The 18535-nt window shown below is 37.5% G+C and overlaps 1 protein-coding gene across 2 annotated transcripts in view; it reads right to left on the bottom strand.

Moving 5' to 3' along the window:
- GluRIB (Glutamate receptor IB) overlaps positions 1-18535 on the bottom strand; it is a 502734-nt gene that overhangs the window by 48186 nt on the left and 436013 nt on the right. The gene's annotated exons all lie outside the window — the stretch shown is intronic.

The raw sequence follows: 18535 nt of genomic DNA on the forward strand, positions 1-18535 counted from the left end.
GAACCTTTGCTATCCAATTCGTTCGGAGCGGCAGATGACGCGATTGTGTCTGTCTCATACCAGTCGTCTGAGAAATTGCCAGTCTTCTTGATATGTTGTCTTTGCTAAAAGGAAGTCCGTGAGAATCTCACTGAACGGGTAAACCAGCGAAAACCCGAAGCACCCGAAGAACAGGAACGGTTAGGAGGACACACGCTCAACACACGTATGGGAAAGATCATTGGTAGTGCACGCTAAAGGATAGGAAAGAGGAAAGGAATGGGAAGGGAAGATAATGGGCTAGGCAAGCAGAAATGTAGAGAACAAACAATACACAAACTAATGTATCGATCGAAAAACCTGGTTTCATTTTAGTTGAGCTTTGGTGTTGAGATGAGCTTTAGTAAAGGGCGACAATTGTGATGTTCCCCTAAGTAAATATAGTTGAACTCCCAATTCCATGGTTTTCTTTATGAAAGCGTATTGGGAAAAGCTCTCAAGTTTAACGTCTTCGGGGATTTTCATGTCGTCGCGTCTCTCGAATATTAGCGGTCGGAACGATAGATTGTTTTGGTTAGCCCGTGATGAAAACCCCCGCTCACGTGACTTTGGTTCTGGAAAAATTGTTGTTCTTGTGCACCTATAATTTTTAGGGACTTCGCGGGAAACCTTTCTGGGCAATTTTTTCCAACAGCCAGTCAGCATTCTTCCCGTATTCGGGAAACATCGACCCAATCCTCAGGCCTAGCAAACCTGCAATCTGCTGGGTGGTCTCCCTTTGGAAGTGGCGCTTTAACCACCCATGTTGTGAACGGAAAGCTCGACAGGCTGGCGGGTTACAACAGCTAGAGGCTGCTTCAAACAGTCTTAAGCGAAAGTTCAAATTGGGTCGAAGTTAAAACGAACGACGCAATTAAATGGGCGTCCTGTGCGAGCTGAATATAAAACTTTCTGCGATTGGAAAATTCAAGGCCAGAGAGTTTTTCTAGAGTCATAATAGCTCGTTTGGTCTATTCAAATCTCATTTTCTCAAATTAAATTGCACATTATATATTCGAGTTTGATTATTCGCCTAACGTTATACCTACAAGCATGTGAAGCTATTGAAAGATTGCTGTAAAAGCTCGAAGCAGATGTCGCCACTGCATGATGATGATAATGTTGACAGGCTGCATATAAAATTCGTGAAAATTAGCATTAAATCATAATTTTCATCAAGCCTGCGTAAAATCCTTCCAATATAACATTCGAATTGAAGAAGAAAATGTTTTCACGATCAGACTGATGTGCATCTTTGACTTTTCCAGATGAACTTTCATAAGATATATTCATTTCATTTCACAGCTCCACCAATGCTGCATCGTACATATGATGTAAACAGAAGTAAATTGCCCAATTACTCAAAATAAAGATGATTTGTCATCTTGTTATCACTTTGAAGACCATCTAGCACCATTTTATAGTATGGTGCGTGTTGAGTACATCAAGTTCCGTTACGTTTCCGTCGAAAATTGTGAGTATCAATATGTTTACCTTAAAAAAGCCAAAATGAACATTTATTGAATATTGGCGTCCTATACAACCAATTCTCCATTACCACCAGCATGATACAACCTTTCCTAAGTAAATTCACTTAATTTCCACTTTCATCTTAGTGGAAATCGCACATATTCACCATTTTCCGAAAAATGCAGCTGCGCAGGAGATAACCCCTCCTTGTGGGTGCAAACTTGTTATGAATAATTTTCCATGAAAACATCTCCGATCCATACCGAAATAATAACAGTTATTATTATTATTATTATTATTATCTCTATTTAGGAGATTTTCAGCCGCAGGCTGGTTCATCTCCGCTTAACAGTTAGCTTTCAAACACGTTTTCTTACACGATTCAAGCCAAAGTTTCCACGGGAAATTATTAGTTTTTCTTTATAGACCGATTTGACCCAAAAATCGTCTGTTTTACTTGGAGAATTTGTAAACTATCCTCCTTCTAGTAGTTCTCACTTCGAAATGTAGGTGGCGAAAGCTTGGAAAAGTTTCACTGCAAGACGCCAATTCAAAGCAATCTTATGCAGCTTTTACACAGTTCCAGGTTTTGACACGCAGGTGGCTAAATGGCTAAATTATCCATACACACAATATGGTTACCAAATATGTGCGTACAACCACACGAAACAATATTCGTACACTCTTAATATTGTTATTGTAAATAAAATTAAATCAAAAGTTTTAAAGACAACTGAATATGAAACAGAACACATTTACCATTATAATGGTATGACGCGATCGAATGAGTAGATGTCGGTAGTGTTTAACGTATTTTAAATATGGCGTCTTGGGCACGAACTTGAAAGTAGCTTGTGTGAGCTGTCACGTCTGTTCGTCGGTGCCACTACACCGGGATCGTTCTATCTTGGGTAACTTCTTCGAGATAAGAAAGTTAGAAAAATAAAAATTCAAAAATTAAGAAAAATCTGGACAGAATTATGAAAAATCACTAACTAACGTTCGGAGTTATATATAAAATCAAGATGTAATCAAGTAATGATGCAGTTCTAATCGAAAGAATTGAACTTGAAACTTTAATGATTGTAATCCTGTATGTAACAAGATATTAATTGAATTTGTTTTTTTAACGGAGTTAGTTTTAGTTAAACCAATTCGGTAGCAATTATATAGAGATTAGTGGTAAATAATGAACATACCTGAAATCAAATAATGTTCCCCCTCTACAAAGCTCCACAAAAATAAGTAAATTTGCCACTTTTACGCAGTTTTCAGAACTTTTCCAGTTTCCTTGTTTCTACGATTTTTTCTGAAGATCTATGAAGTTCCCAGAATTTCTACTAAGTTTCCTCAATTTCTACGATGTAAGAAAAATCTCTGGGCTCATGGCCAATTTGTAGAGCCTGAAGACGTTATATTGTATCATCGATTAAATATCAACATAATATAATTACTCAAAATTGTTAATTCTAGTCAAGAATATAAAAAAAGTAGTCAACATAAAGGACTTTAAGGGAAAGCTCACCGGCCCATAAATAAAAAAATATTTTCGGTACGTTTTTATTTTTCTAAAAATATTGGGAAAAATTATCAAAAATCCAAGAAAATCAGTTTCTTCCTTAGATTTTTGTCAAAAATAACATGCAAAAATTTTTTTCTATCCCATCATGAAAAAAAAATTGGACTCTCAGAAAAACCGAAAAGTTGATGTTTTGTGGTTTTTTGAGTCCAACTTTATGCCATAATGACTTATAAAACATGTTTTTGCACGTGAATTTTCTTAAACAAATTAGAAAAAATTTGATTTTTTTAGATTTTTGATACTTTTTTTCAATATTTTTAGAAAAATCAAAACGTAATTATTTTTTTCGAAGCGGTGAACTTCCCCTTAATAAAATCTTTGTTTGTGGTACAATTTTATTAAACTTTCAAACGACAATTCAACGTCTTTCTCTGAAAGCGTTCAATGCTGCATCGCTTTCCTTATCATGCAATTTCAATATAGGGAAAATGGCTCTAATGTTGGCCTATGGATCTAAGATTGGACCCATCGCTAAAAATTTGCTATTTATCAAATTTATCTAGATGATTGGGAATGGATATTTTTGTTCGCTATTGAAAATTTAGTCGATTTCTGAATTTATGTATGGGCCTAAATTAGGGACATTTAGGCCAACATTACATCCATTTCCCCTACTATCTTGCTCGAATCTAATTTCGGTTACTCTTCTATAAGAGAGAACGGTTCGGATTCGAACCACGGACTTTAACGAACAGGTAGCGTATTCGGGTCAAATGTAATGAATTGGCTGAACGCATTGGGAACTCTTTGATTTTTTTTATGACAAGTGTAACTCAACATGAGTGGACATTCCTTGACGGGGAACACATTTATGAATTTAATTGTTAAAACGCAACTTCCTGCAATTTGATTAAATAAGCAAATTGTATAAACATGAATTATGTACAAATGAATAACTTACTAAATAAATGAAAAGCGTTCTTGTTATAATCGACACGGTTGGTGCATGACAGTTTGATATTCAGACATTTTATTTTCTTCAACTATGGTCGAATTTTTGCCACACCTGCAAAATGTTATTACCAATCAATTGTGATTGTGAATAAGTTTTCTGAATTGCCTTTTATTAAAATCAACCCTCATGTGAAACATTCGTTAAGCCAAACGTATATTTCGTTCAATTTGGACGTATGTGAAACGTCCTTATATGACGGATTTCACGCCAACTCGTCTTCGGAGTTGGCAGCACCCTCTCAGAACCTTATGAAACTTTGTGGGTGTGGAGACTTAGCAATTTTAAGCAACTTTGAGTACTTATTTTTTTCAAAATTTATCTCGCCTAACATTTGATAAGGGTCAAAGTTTTTTGTCGTTTTTTTTTCAAATCGATATAGCTTAAAAATGACAAGCCCTACAAAATAGTGATGTATGGCGAACTTTTAGCAAATAATCTGAAATTTTATAAAAAAAATTTAATTAAATTAAAAAATTGGTTTCTACACTCTAAAAAAATATATTTAAAAATTAAAAGTCATTTTCCCAAAAATGGTACCCCTCAGAATTGCTTGATATTTTTTCTCATGAAAGGCAATATAATTACCTAACTTTTCTTCATACATCGCAAAGTGGGCGCTTTTAAGGAAAAAAAGTTGTTCGAACAACAACTTTTTCATGTTAATTTTTTTTTAGCGTGTTGCACTCAAAGTCGAATAGTAATACGCGCACAACCTTATTAAAATCCGTTGAAACTTAATGAGCATAAAGATTTTGACCTTTTGATAATCTGGGCGTGCTTAAAACAAAAATCTAGTCTAACATTTGAAAGGGCCTAATACAGAGGATTTTCCTGCATTTCGAATGGTGTTTTAATAAATGAAAACTCTAGTGTTTTTGTTTAGTGCATAATTTATTTTCCTATAATTCTCCATACATAATTTGAGTTTTTCATTGATTATTAGTCTATCGGAAACAGAGTGAAATTTTTCGGAGTTTCCTTTGAATGTGAAAATCGCTTAGTAGAAATTATGTTTTGAGAAATAGGTACAAAACAATGAAATTTTTGTGTACCAGGTATATTTTTACATGACTGAACAGCTCCTTGAGTTCATCGGACATCTTTGTGTATTGATCATTTGATATGAAGCAGAAGTTCAATTTTGTTATGCTTGTATCTGTTTGTTTAACTGCCCAGTCATACAGTTCTTGTGGAGTTGTGATTGTGTTTCCATAATCTCGAGCAAGACTTGCTCTCTTTGCCATTCGTTTGAGAGTTCCTCCAATTGCGTCACATGGGCCTTTCCCATGAGACGCTGCGAAGAAGTGCCATTCTGCTTCCAATCCATACTTGGACTTGAAGTTGCACAAACTGGCAAAATTCTTTTTATTTTTGTAATGAGCCGCTGCTCCATCTGACATGAAAGTAATTTTTGTGAAACTAATAGATTGTTTAATGAAATCTAACAATTTTGATATAAATAATTGAACTGCTATTGTATCATGGGTCAATACTTCTGAAATAATAATAAAGCTTAAATTTTCCAACTTGTTTTCTTTTATGTAGTAAATTTCGAAAGGATGTATCGTAGCTTGATTATTGTTCCAATGATACCCCTGTGCTGAGTTTTGAATAATAAATGAATAATTTTCAGAAAAGTCGCAAATCACTAAAATTTCACCGTTTTGAAGAGAATTTTTTTTTATTACTTAGGTAAGATGATTGCTCTTTATGAATAAAATCATGGGTTATGAGCTTTTCAACTTTTTCCGTCAAATATTGAACAAACTCATCTGCAGGTTTAATAATAGTTTCCAAATTACAACGGTCGGTAGTCAACCACTGTTGAAATAAAACTTCTTCCATATCATCTGCTTCTAATACTGATGTAAGTTCCCTCACGATACTATCTGTGGAAATGCATTCTTCACATGTACGATAAAAACAATCTATGGTTCTAATAGGACTACTGCAAAGTATTTTGTCTGCAATTTCTTTATATGAATCAAATTTTACACTATTAATAATCAATTTAACATTTTCATGTATAGTACAGACACATACATTATGTGTACCTGTACTATCCAACAGTATGCAATGCTTTGGTCGGAGTTGAGTGAACGAAGTAAATCCGATTTTAACACTTTTGTATTTCTCTTCAAAAATCATAAAAGCCTCTTTAAGAGACATCATCAATAAACGTTTCTGAACATATGCATATATGCTAAATGAGTCATTCCCAGTGAATGATGTGAGCACATCCACAACACTGGCAATAATACGTGATCTCTTGCCCAGGTTCTGCGAAAATAAAATAACTGCTACTATACAACATATCACTCCCGGAATCAGACGATGGTATTCCTATTCATCATCCTCGTCCATTCAATCGCGGAGACCTATTTCAGTATTCCCAACAACTTTATGTTCCCCCAGGAACAAATGTGATACGGTCCAATTAGAATGTGGAAACCAACCGACACCTTTGCAATGGATAAAAGCTACGGTCCTTATATAATATAAATAGCCAACGATGTACTAAAAAGAACGGAGCATCAGCATTCACATCGAGTGTTATTATTCAATTGAGACGGACTAGGATCCTGAACCGACTGAAATATGCATGCCGACTTGTTCAAATGCATTCATGCATGCAAATCAAACCAAGAGTGGAGCATTCAGCTAGTTTTCCGAGCTTCCGGGTGGTGAATCGTGGAATGGGAACTATATGATGGGCACCACCGGAAGGATATCGACCAGATAAGTTCTGCATTTATACTGACCGAGGTTTGTTGGCGTGGGAACGTGCTCTCGAAAAACGATATAGTTTGTTTATCGATATTAATCAGTAGGATTCTCAGTAACTGGTTTCAAATGTAGGGTTTTGAAATTATAATAGAATCTCGTTTTAATTGAAGTTAATTTCCCACAAACTTTTATTATCCTTTACAGAGGTAAGAATTATTCACTTTTTAGGTTATTTAATTAAAAAAATCTGAACATCTGTTGAAGAGTACAAGGAACCTTCAAACTACAACCCTGTCAACATCACGCTGTAATCGTCACACCAACTCAGATGATTACACCTTAGTTTGGGTCCCATCTCATTGCTCAATTCCGGGTAATGAGAAAGCGGACTCGCTAGCTAAGGTGGGCGCTATGGAAGGCGATATTTTTGATCGACAAATCACCTTTGCGGAATTTTTTTCAATTACCCGTCAGCACGTCCTCACCAACTGGCAACAAAAATGGAATGAGAGTGATCTGGTAAGATGGTTACATTCTATTCTCCCACAGGTGTCGAACAAGCCATGGTTCAAAGGATTGGACATGAGCCGTGACTTTATACGTGTCATGTCAAGGCTCATGTCTAATCACTACTCGTTAGACTCGCATTTCTTCCGAATCGGGCTCGCAGGCAGCAATTTGTGCGCTTGTGGTAGTGGCTATCACGATATCGACCACGTGCCTTGGTCATGCACCCTCCATTGTGTTGCTAGATCCGAGTTATCCGCATCCCTCAGGGCCCGAGGAAAACAACTTATGCGGCCCGTTAGAGACATCTTGACGAGCCGGGATCTCGAATATTTTAATTTAATTTATGTGTTTTTAAAATGGATCGATCTGAGGATTTAGTAGTTAGTGTCATCTTGTGTTCTCTCAAGTCGCTAGGTCTCCATCGGTGCACCCCCATGTTTGTCTTTTTCTCCTGTATGTCGCTAAGTTCTAGATTAAGAGCACATTGCTCTAAAAAACCTTGTGATCTCAATCCCTACCCTGCCACCCGTTTGTTACAATTTGTTACCCCTAACCTCGAGATACCCGCGAGTAATCGGCCCCCGCTTTACTAACGTTAGTTTTAAGTAATCTTGTAACCCAAACGATGAATATCGGCTCCGCAAAGCTACGGCAAATGAGCCTGGAAAAATAAACGCATTTAAGGTGATACGATACGTCACGCTTTTTTTGCTTTTTTTCTCTCCTTTCTATGTGTCAGTGAATTGATTATCATTGATGCTGTAGTAGTGTGAGTGTACATCATGCACTACCGCAACTACCGTAAACATTGCTGCTAGAGTTCGTTATTATTAGGTCGAATGTGTAACAGAGACTATCACTACATTTCCATTCAATTTGTCAATATTATCGACCTACCACCTCCCAGGACACCCCTTCCTATACAGAAAACAATTTTGCGCCTAGCCTCCAAGACCAACATGTCAAGTCATCATAGAAGTTAATTGATTCAACATCACACTTTGGTTACATACGACCTGTCCAAAAGTGATTTCAGAGCTCAAACCTCCAGGTACACGGTAAGAAAAAAGATCCCAAAATGACTTAATTTCACAAATCTCGGCACTATATTGTACGAAGCCAAAAGCGAGGCCAAAAGTAGGTAATGTGGGTCGAAGAGTTTTTATTTGATTGTTTTCAATTAGTATGGAACTGACAATTCGTTTCTACCCACTCAAAGTCAAAAGTAGGCAAAAATGAACTGGCCGCTGGATATTTTTTCTTATAGTGTATGTTTTTGTTTTTGAATCATCCTTTGCCGCCTTTTGCATATCAGCTGATGGCTTCGAGCAGTGCAACCAGAACGACACATATTTTTTCTATAGAAGATTTCTAGGATCATTTACTATCATTTTTTTGCCTTGAGAAACAAAATAAGAAATTGTTTTAAACATTTTTTAGTGATGGTTTCTAAATTGCACCCAGTTTAAGTACCTTAAAAAGCAATAAAAACATTGTTTTTATACACTTTGTTTCAATTAAATCGACAACACTGGATACGATGAAAGATGATTCTTACACACACCTCCGTAATGCGGTGTGTAGAAAAAAGGTAATCAAAACAGTTTCAATTTGCAAAATTATTCGCGGCTCGCGTTTTAAACGATGCAAATGATATTATTTAAGTAAATATCGTCTTTAAAAGTGAATTAACTTGAAAGTACTTGTAGAAGCACGTGTCGTAATTGTTTGTAGTGTGGTTCTGAGAAGTGAAAGCTAGTGAAAACAGTTGTTGAAATTTCATGCCCTGAGCAGAGCAAAATCCGCTGATCGTACTTTTTAATGTAAATATTACCAATGAGTGAATGAATTGGCAATATTTGGGTGGCAAAGTATTGAAATATGTATCCAGATCTTATTCATACAATTCAAGCCCATTTTTTAAGGTATGTAATTAGTAATTTACTGTTTTGTACGAAGATGTCTTTCGTACGCATACCATAATACGTTTATTTAATGATTTTAGGGACAGCCATTGTTGCATGACGTGCCGTATCACCTTAAAAAAAAAAAACAAAACTCAGATGATCAAGGGTCACAATACGATCGACTGTATATTACCTACAAGCAGCTAGCCGAAACAATGAGATCACTACGTCATCATCATCGTCATCGCCATCATCACAGCCTCAATTCACACGGGAGTGCTGAAGGTCTGTTGAACTGAAAGATACGGACCGATGATCAATTCGCATCCACCTACACGGTTAGAAAAAAGTACCCAAAATTAAGTTCTTTTCACTCATCTCGGCACTATAGTGCAGGAACCCAAAAGTAGGTAAAGCGGTTCAAAGTAATTTTAATTTACTTGTGTGCAGTTCGTTTGGAATTTTCCACTAGCTTTTTAACCAAAAGTAAGTTAGTTGTACCCAACAGTAGGTAAATATGATTATTCCCAACGTTGGGTTCCCACACTTACTGGGTGGTTTTGCTCCTTCTTTTTTGACAACATTAGAAGGAGAAAATGAGACAAACTAGTCAAAAGTAGGTAAAAGTGAACTGGCCGTTGGGTACTTTTTTCTTACCGTGTAGACACCGAGACACACGGGCAGAAGACACACGGGCAGAAGACACACGGGCAGAAGACACACGGCCGGTTTTAATTCGTTTCTGGTATTGTATAATGTAGTGGTTTTTAAGCCAAATACAATCCAGTAGAGTTAAGTGAATAAACTAGTTTGCATGTTCCGTGATGTGTTATAAATAAATGACATGTTTAAATTACCGTCGCGAGTTAAAAATTGCTTACCTGGTTATGGAAGAAGGAAACTGGAGGAAACATCCTACAATTCTAGACCAACAATTGAAATAGGCGGAACAACCAAACGTAAAAAATGGTTTTAAACGCAAATTCCTCGAGAATCAAAGCACATCCAAGCAAACTTGCTTTATCGAATGGCATTGTTAGTTTGCGTGGGAGTGTTTTGATTCTCGAGAATCTTGTGTTTAAAGCCATTGTTTACGTTTGGCTGTTCCGCCTATTTCAATTGTTGGTCTAGAATTGAAGACATATGTGATGTGCATGGAGAATGTACCTATTGTGTTATTGTAGCCAATTCATCCGTTGATGTTGGGGGCTGGAATTATCCATTATCCACTGCTGAGCTAGTAAGGTAATACGACCTCCCGCTTCAATTATTGCCTCCGTGTTTGCATAGCAATCCTAGGATGCAGACAAATATTTACAAATTATCTCACTTGCTAGAGCATCACAGAAAAAGCTAAGGATTGTGTCCAAAGTACGACCACATTATGGACGTAGGCCTACGAGATTATTTTAGCTACTCCATTCAATAATATATTTATAACAAAACATATGGTTTATTGATGCAACTCCAAAATGAACAATTAATAATAATTTTTTTTTAATTAAGGTGGTTATTGAAAAATCCTTAGATTCAATTTTTGAAATTTATAAAATCTGTTCCATTATTATCCATAATTAGGTTCCAGACCTTTCACCCAACTTTTGGAAACTTACATTTTTTTCAACTCTTTATATCTTTCAAATTCAAAATAAATTACATTTAATTTTAACCTAGGTGCTCCAGCTACTACAGTGACTTACCAGCCTTAATTGCTATGCTTTCTCTCTGAGATGACTAAGTTGGTCATGATGAGAGGAGCAACACAATAGTTGGGTAAAGAAGAATTGCATTAATAACACACCATCGACTGGAAATGCGTTCGGCAACGTTTGGCTTTAGGTAGTAATAAAACGTCGCTAGACTTATTCCACAGCCGCAGACAGTATATGAGCAAGTCAAACGCGCACTTTTTTCCTGTGGATTTGAAGACATGCTTGAAATCTCCTCGTACATCGTACGAGTTAGGTAAAGAAGTGTGCGTTGTCGCATTTATTTATGTAGTGTAGACTACATACAATGATTATTACAATGTTTACTTGCATTAATGGCCCTTCGCTCATTTTCAACTTCTATTCAATTTTCATACTGTCGTACTCTAACGGAACTATCTACCCTACCCTAAGACCATTATCTAGCTGATAAATTATCACACTATAAAGCTTCATGTTAGATAGCATTTCCAACCAACTCTATTAAAAATAATTACAATATTATCCTAAGACTGCAGAGCCAATTTCTTACCACACATCAATCCAACTCTTTAAGAGCATATAAGATCAGTAACTAATTTTTTTGACCTGAAAGTGGCCTTATGCAGTAGCCAAAAAACTTATAATATATGCAAGCTTATCCATATAGCATTAGTGGAAGACTAAGATGAGGTGAACAAATAGCAAACCCCATATTAAACTCAAAGAGCCAGAGCAGTATGAGTTCCCAAACAAATGTGCCCAAGTTTCGGGTGAATGATCACAGCCTGATTTGAAATCGTTTGAGCTGGAGTCGTCATGTATATGTGATTCGAACAAAAGATACAAGAGTCTTTGAATACCGGTGAAATCAAACCGATTGAGCGTTTTGCGGAGGCGATTGTAAATGCAGCAAACTCTTCCATTTCAAAAACTTCCGAATAATTTAAGGGGAAACTGGAAATCTGATCGACTGAAGAAGTGGAACACACAATCAAAACACAACGGATAGCTCTTTGGAAACTAAAACGTTTGTCGGTGTATGACCCGCAGAAGGGAACCGCTCAAAGAGCCTTTCAAGAAGCTCGCGTATTAGTTAGGAAAGCGGTTTCACAAGCCAAACAGGAATCCTGGAACAACTTCTGTGAGTCTTTCAAGCCCAGCACTCCTGTGGATACATTGTGAAATAACTGCCATCGTTTAAACGGCCAACGTGGCCTCACAATCAACAATGAACATGTTCAAGACCCATATCAAATAGACGAGCATAATGCCGATTTTTTTCAAGCGACATCCACCACTAATGAGGAACATCATTCAAATGTAAAAGAAGAGCCGACTCCTGCGCTGGACGAATATTCATATTTGGATGCAGACTTTACTCCGTACGATCGATGCTGCAAAAGGACACTCGACTGGAAACGATAATGTCGGTTAGCCTATGATTCGACTGCTACCATTCGCAGCTTAATTAGCGATGCTCCAAAACTACTGAAGATTCCCCAGCAGTTGGAAGGAAGGATTTATCGTGCTGGTCCCTAAGTCCGGCGGAAACCATCAAAACGGATATCGTCCCATAGCGCTCCTCAGCTGCATCGGAAAAATCTACGAGCGCATGGTCAATCATCGAGTTATGACCCATCTGGAAGAACGAGAAATAATCTATCTCCGTTTTTGGCCCTTCATACAGCGCCAAGCTGAATATGATTTGTCAGTGGGACTTGATCAAGCCGTCCAGATTGGATTTCCCATTGTTATGTGCAGGCGCCTTGCTACATGAGTGGTAGTCTCAATCATCATCATCGTCTTCATCTGGAAGAACGAGGAATAATCTATCTATCTGGTCGTGACACTTCCTCTTACTTTTCCGAATTAATGAAAATTATCGAGGAAAGTGAATGTCCTGACTCTCACAATGAATTTGCTATTCTTGATATTAAAAAGGCATACGACCAAACCTGGCGACCGAATATTTTGAAACAGATTGAGAACATTAACATTGGACATCGTATGCGTAGCTGCATAATACATTTCCTCAAAAATCGACGCGTTCGTGTGAGTTATGGTGAAGTTACGTCAACTGAGCGAACGCTTGATAACGTAGTTCCTTAAGGCTCTGTCCTCGCTAATGGGTTTAAATATAATAACCTGGTCGGTATAGGAGTAGTTGGAGACGGGATCACTGCCGAAAATAGCCTGCCACTTCAATGTAGTGTCTGTTACGCTGAAGCATCTGCCTTAATTATCGCTGTTCGCCTCACAACCAACTCCCCGACAATGATACTTTCTAACTTGCGCCTCTGGAAAAAAAATAACAAGGGACAACCCTAAGCGGTTGTACGCAATGGTGACGTAGGACTACGTGGTCTTATATAATAAATGTTATTTGTCAACTGCAGCAGGAGCTTGTGTTTTGTGTAGGAATAGGAATTTCCGCGGGGTTATCTCTGTTTATACTCTTTAGTATGACTATGATTGCCCTGAACAGAACCTTTTGATATGAATTTTAGCTGGGACATGTTCAGAAATTTAACTCTTTTGGAAAATCTTGATGGCCCTGAAAAGGGCCGATGGTAGTACAGGCATAAAGCCTTTGGTAGATGATGATGACGTGTAGGCAGCTGGATCAGCAAATCGGACCGGACAATCCCATATTCTTCGGTTCAATGATTGGGCACTGCTAAGCTCATCCCTTTTTAGTTTTTCTCATTAAACTTCTTCTCTCAACAAGTTGGTAAATCTTAGCCTTTAGCAGAAAAACGCTTAACACTTTTTCGGCGAATTTATGATCCTGTTTCACGTCATGGTTCTTCTCTATGCCTGTTTAGATAAATTAGTATTTTTATTTATTTTCTCTACTGCGCTAAATTAAATGAGTAGAACTAAGAAAGGATGTCTGTTGCGCGCTCGAATAATTGAAAATTCGATACCTAAATATTTAATCGAATAGCTGGAAAAATCTTTTCGATCAATCGTTTATCGCATAATTGGACTTTTAAGCATCCCTAGAGTGTAATTTAATGTTTTTGGTGGTTGTTCGAAAATGTCGAACAGCAGAATTGCAACCAGCAAGTGTAGCCCAAGAACCAAAAGCGGAGCGATGCTAGTTGTCATTGCTATGACGACGACTGAATTAAGGGGCTTAGAAGCAGAGGAGTGAAAGTCAGTTCTCTTCATCGATCTCCTCTTTTGATGACCATGTCTTCACTAACCTATTTTGCACTATTTCTGTTATGCTCTTCTAGCAACCAGAACAGCAAACGTATCAATGAATGTGTTTGCCGTCGAGTTATTAACGAAACAGAAACTCGATGGAGAGAATCGATCAAAATCACTTGCACCTCTGCTTCTAAGTTTGGTTACAAGATTACAACTCTGAAGAGTATTTTGTGTGGTCGTTGGGGGCGTGTGGTTCTTAATATGGCGATGAGTGGGCAAAATGTTACGCAATTGTATCCTCCCTATTCGCACACGCCCGAAGATCGAAGGCGCTACATCGACATGTTTCGTCTACTAACGACTCTCTGACGACAGTGTTGGGGAAGCAGCAATGCTACATCGACATGTTTCGTCTAGAAACGATTCTCTGATAACTGTGTTGGGGAAGCAGCGAGGGGAACGACTCTTCGAGATAATCTAAAGATATCTCAAATTTGAACCTTAATAAATAGCATTCACATCCTAAAACTTTATTGAGAATTATCTCTTTCAATTAGAAGAACTGAATGAAATCTAAAATATCCGATAATATCGATAAAATCTGTTTTACGTTGACATCTCCTTGATATCGAATAATATCGGTTTACATCTCTAAAAACTTAAGTGTCAGATTTGTTAGATTTTTTGACGACTGATTCAGGAGTTTTCGGAAAGCAAAACAACAGCCGTTTGGCAGCAAAGTATTATTTAGCTTTTAAAGTGGTGAAACCGGCTGGATTCAGCGGAATTGGACAACTAGAGGCACAGACTTCTCTTTTCGTTTAGGAAAGTACCAGGGCACCTACGATGGAAGGATTTTTAAGCCAAGCCGGATATATAGAGCCAGACAAAGCAGTCAGACTGTGACGTTTGTCTGGATAATTGGATATGAATAGAGGTAAAAAGATAAAAATTAAATCACATCACCCGCTGCAGCGGGATTTTAAATTGATACAGCGGATCATCGCCAGTTATTAGGTAAGTACGTGGGCTGGGCTTGGTTGGAGATCGTAAAGTTTTTCAATGTTGCTTTTATCATTTCCCAGATTCATCCGGCTTGACACGTGAAACCCTACATACCATAAGTGATTCGTTTTGGTTAGGGGCTACCTTTGAGAGTCTCTGCGCAGGGATGCTGTCCTATTTTACCCCAACATTCGCTGCACCACGTCATCATATAAAAATGAATAATAATTGGTCATGACAATGAAACTACATAGGAGTTTTGTTCTCTCTCTCCCTCCCTATCTTTTTCTTTATTTATCACAGAGTTCACAACAGATTAGTTAACGTATGATTTTATGTACTCTACCGATTCCTCGTCGAACAGCATCAAACCTGCATTTAGCGAAGGTTTTTTAAGATGCGTTTTGTAATTTTCGATGGCTATACAGATAGTATCACTATCTCCCAAAAAATCAACGATGTAGTCTTCATCGAAAGGAATAATGTTAATGTTCCTTTAACGCCAATTCCTCTTGCTTCAACTCCATCTGGTACATGAACGGGAGCAGTGTTTCGGGAATAAGATGTTCTTTTTCCGCTCAAATACGTGAAATTATAAACTTTGCACACCAGAAATCCACTGGTAGTTGCAATTAGAATCCACTCGCCGATTGTAATTTCGCTTAAGATTGTGTTTTCGAACGTTAGCTGAAAGGAATCACTTGTGGTTGAATCATGAAATCTGTGTAACCTATCCGGTGAAACTTTTTCAGTTTCAGAGTGCAGCATCCATATAAGAGTAGGTTTTTTTACGTGTACGACATTACCATTTTTATTGCGGAGTTTAAAAGTATTCCGTTGACTGAATCCAAAACTGGTTTTGACTTGTAATCGTAGGCCTGTGTCTGAGAACAAATCTTTACAATCATATAATAGGAAGGTATCAACGGGATCTTCGTTTAACTCCATCGAGACTGGAACGAATTCAAAATTTCCGGTTTGATCTTCGCACTTGTTTTTAGGATTTCGTATGTATATGCACTCTTCAAATGAATCAACGGATAGTGTTATCCCTAAGGATTTCAACAAGTTCTGTGCTTCGATCTTAGCCTTCTGAACAATATAAGTTATTTGTGAGTTTGTAGGTTACTGTAACTCCTTGCTGTTTGTTTCAATGTTCTTCAACCTCGGAAAAGTGAAGTTATCTTTTTGTTTGTACATTATATCAATTTTTGCTTCTATCCTGTTAAGCCTTGACTCGAACGTCTGCATATTGAAATTAACCACCGTAGACACAGTAGACGTAAAAGATCGAGCAGAACGAAAATCAAAATCATAGCCTTTCTCAAGACAAAGAAATGTGAAACTAAGCAATGCATGAGCGTTGATTTCCATGCTCCAATAGCAGTTCGTGGTAATACAATGTTGTATATTCTTGTACTTCGAAACACACCATTTTCACCAAGCTCTCATAAAGAAAAGTCCACACCTGAAATTAAATTAGTTTAACTCTTTATTTTTCGTTTTTACAATACTTAACCATTTGTGTTATTTATAGAAATATTAAGTTTTTGTCCTTACCACACGATAAACAATCTATCTTCGGGTGTCATGTCGATGTTCATGAAAGATCGCATGATGTTCATCATCAATTCCAAGTACGTTGCCGTGCCTTTTGCTTCGGGAAAACTGTCACGTAACAATCTTATGACCCTGGGCTGCGTTATCTTTTCAACAGGTTTGAATTTCATTTTGTCTGTTGAAGTTAGATCAGAAGGAAACAACCCATGTTGGTCTCTAGGCAATGCTAGCAGCTCAAGTAAATGTGCTCGTGAAATCGTATATATATAGGGGAAATGCCGGCTTCGGCATGCCAGACTATTTTCGGCAACCCAAATTGAAACAGTATTTTCACTGGATTTTCTTAAGAAAACACTTCGCTGAATGCATGCAAACGATTCTTTATGCTTTCAGCTTCAATTTGACTATATTTTTACCACTGAGAAAAAGCAATCTAGCAAGGTTTTCTTGAAATGAAACACACGCACAAATTGTAGCTGATTTCGAGTTGCCGATAATAGAACAGCAGATTTACATGCAGTTCAAATGGAACGGTTGCCGAAGAAAAACTGGTTGCCGACAATACTCACTCTCACTAGAGAAGATTGGAGCTTTGTAAAAGCGTTTCAAAACAGTTTTTGACAATTCTTTCGACTGAAATTGTTAGAGCAGCTGGCAGCAATAGATTGTAAACAAACCAATACTGCATATGTGTGCGTTCCTTAGAGAAAAAGGCTATAGAAAGAAGGTCGCTGCTTAGGTTGCCGAGAATACGTAAATTCCCCTACCTAAATAAAAAAGAATAAGAAACTGTGTTATACCATCAAACCAAACTATTGTTATTGATTATAGTTACCAATAAAAAGCAGCTTCTCGACTTTCATTAAACGTATCCTCATCTTATTTATAAGATGAGTAGGATCCTGAATGCAGATACTTTTTGTCGAGTATTTGCATGCATAGGGTTAACTACCCCATTTCCGGCCTATTAAGCACAACCCACACTTAGTCTTTCTTAATCTAGCGCAGTTTAACACCAAACGCAATTTTATTATTACTGATGGCTTTCAAATTTATTTACCTTTCCGTTGAGATATAGTCAAAAGTCTAACACTGCTTCTTGACGCCAAACTCAGCCTACTGATTCTAAACTCGGCCTAACGTATTGAAACGCAATTGTAACACCAGTGAATTCACTTCGGCCTATCGGATGAAGATAAAAATTGATTCGGTCGGAGCGCTTCTTTTGTTTTTGGGAATAATGGGTGCAAACCTTCATATCACGTGTTCTCATTGACTTCGTTCGGTAGCTTATTAACTGAAGTATCGTACCAAATGCATAATTGACGTGTTAACTATGAAATCATGGATTTATTGGAAGTTTTCTGCACGATAGGCCCAAAATGGGTGATTAGGCCGAAGTAGTTCTTACCCTACTACGTGCCAAATGGGTTTGGGTTCATGGAAGTTATATCCGTCTTTCGCAACATAGATTGAACTAACCGTGCGTCTCCATCGGACGCTAAACATCAGGCAAAACACTCTCGAACCAGATTTAAGGGGTTGGGCCATTACTACATACAAATTACGACCAATGCTGTACTGCCTTAAGTACTCAATAACCTTCTTCGGAGATGTTGCTACAAAAAAATGCTGAATTGGCATACCATTCTAGTCCATTGGTGGAACCAAGCCATAAACCGTATCACGGGTGATGTTGTAGCCAACTCCACGAGCTATTCTGGTCGCATCTTCACTGAGGACAAATGCTTCAGGAAGATAATTGAACTTCAAAAATTTCTCAAACTCGGAAATCCTTAAACAATCTGGTTCAATTCCAGAGGTCATTTTACGAAAATGCCGTTGGCACGTTCTAACGGTAGGTGATGTAGAATTCGCATGCTGAAACTCATATGCTGATCTACCTCCTTGTATGTACTTGAAAGTAAAATAGTCTAATTCCTTGGATGTGTAT

The sequence above is a fragment of the Ochlerotatus camptorhynchus genome, unplaced genomic scaffold (genome assembly GCF_037179485.1).
Source record: "Ochlerotatus camptorhynchus isolate MF236.1 unplaced genomic scaffold, CSIRO-AGI_Acam_v1.1 ptg000530l, whole genome shotgun sequence".
Taxonomy (NCBI): domain Eukaryota; kingdom Metazoa; phylum Arthropoda; class Insecta; order Diptera; family Culicidae; genus Ochlerotatus; species Ochlerotatus camptorhynchus.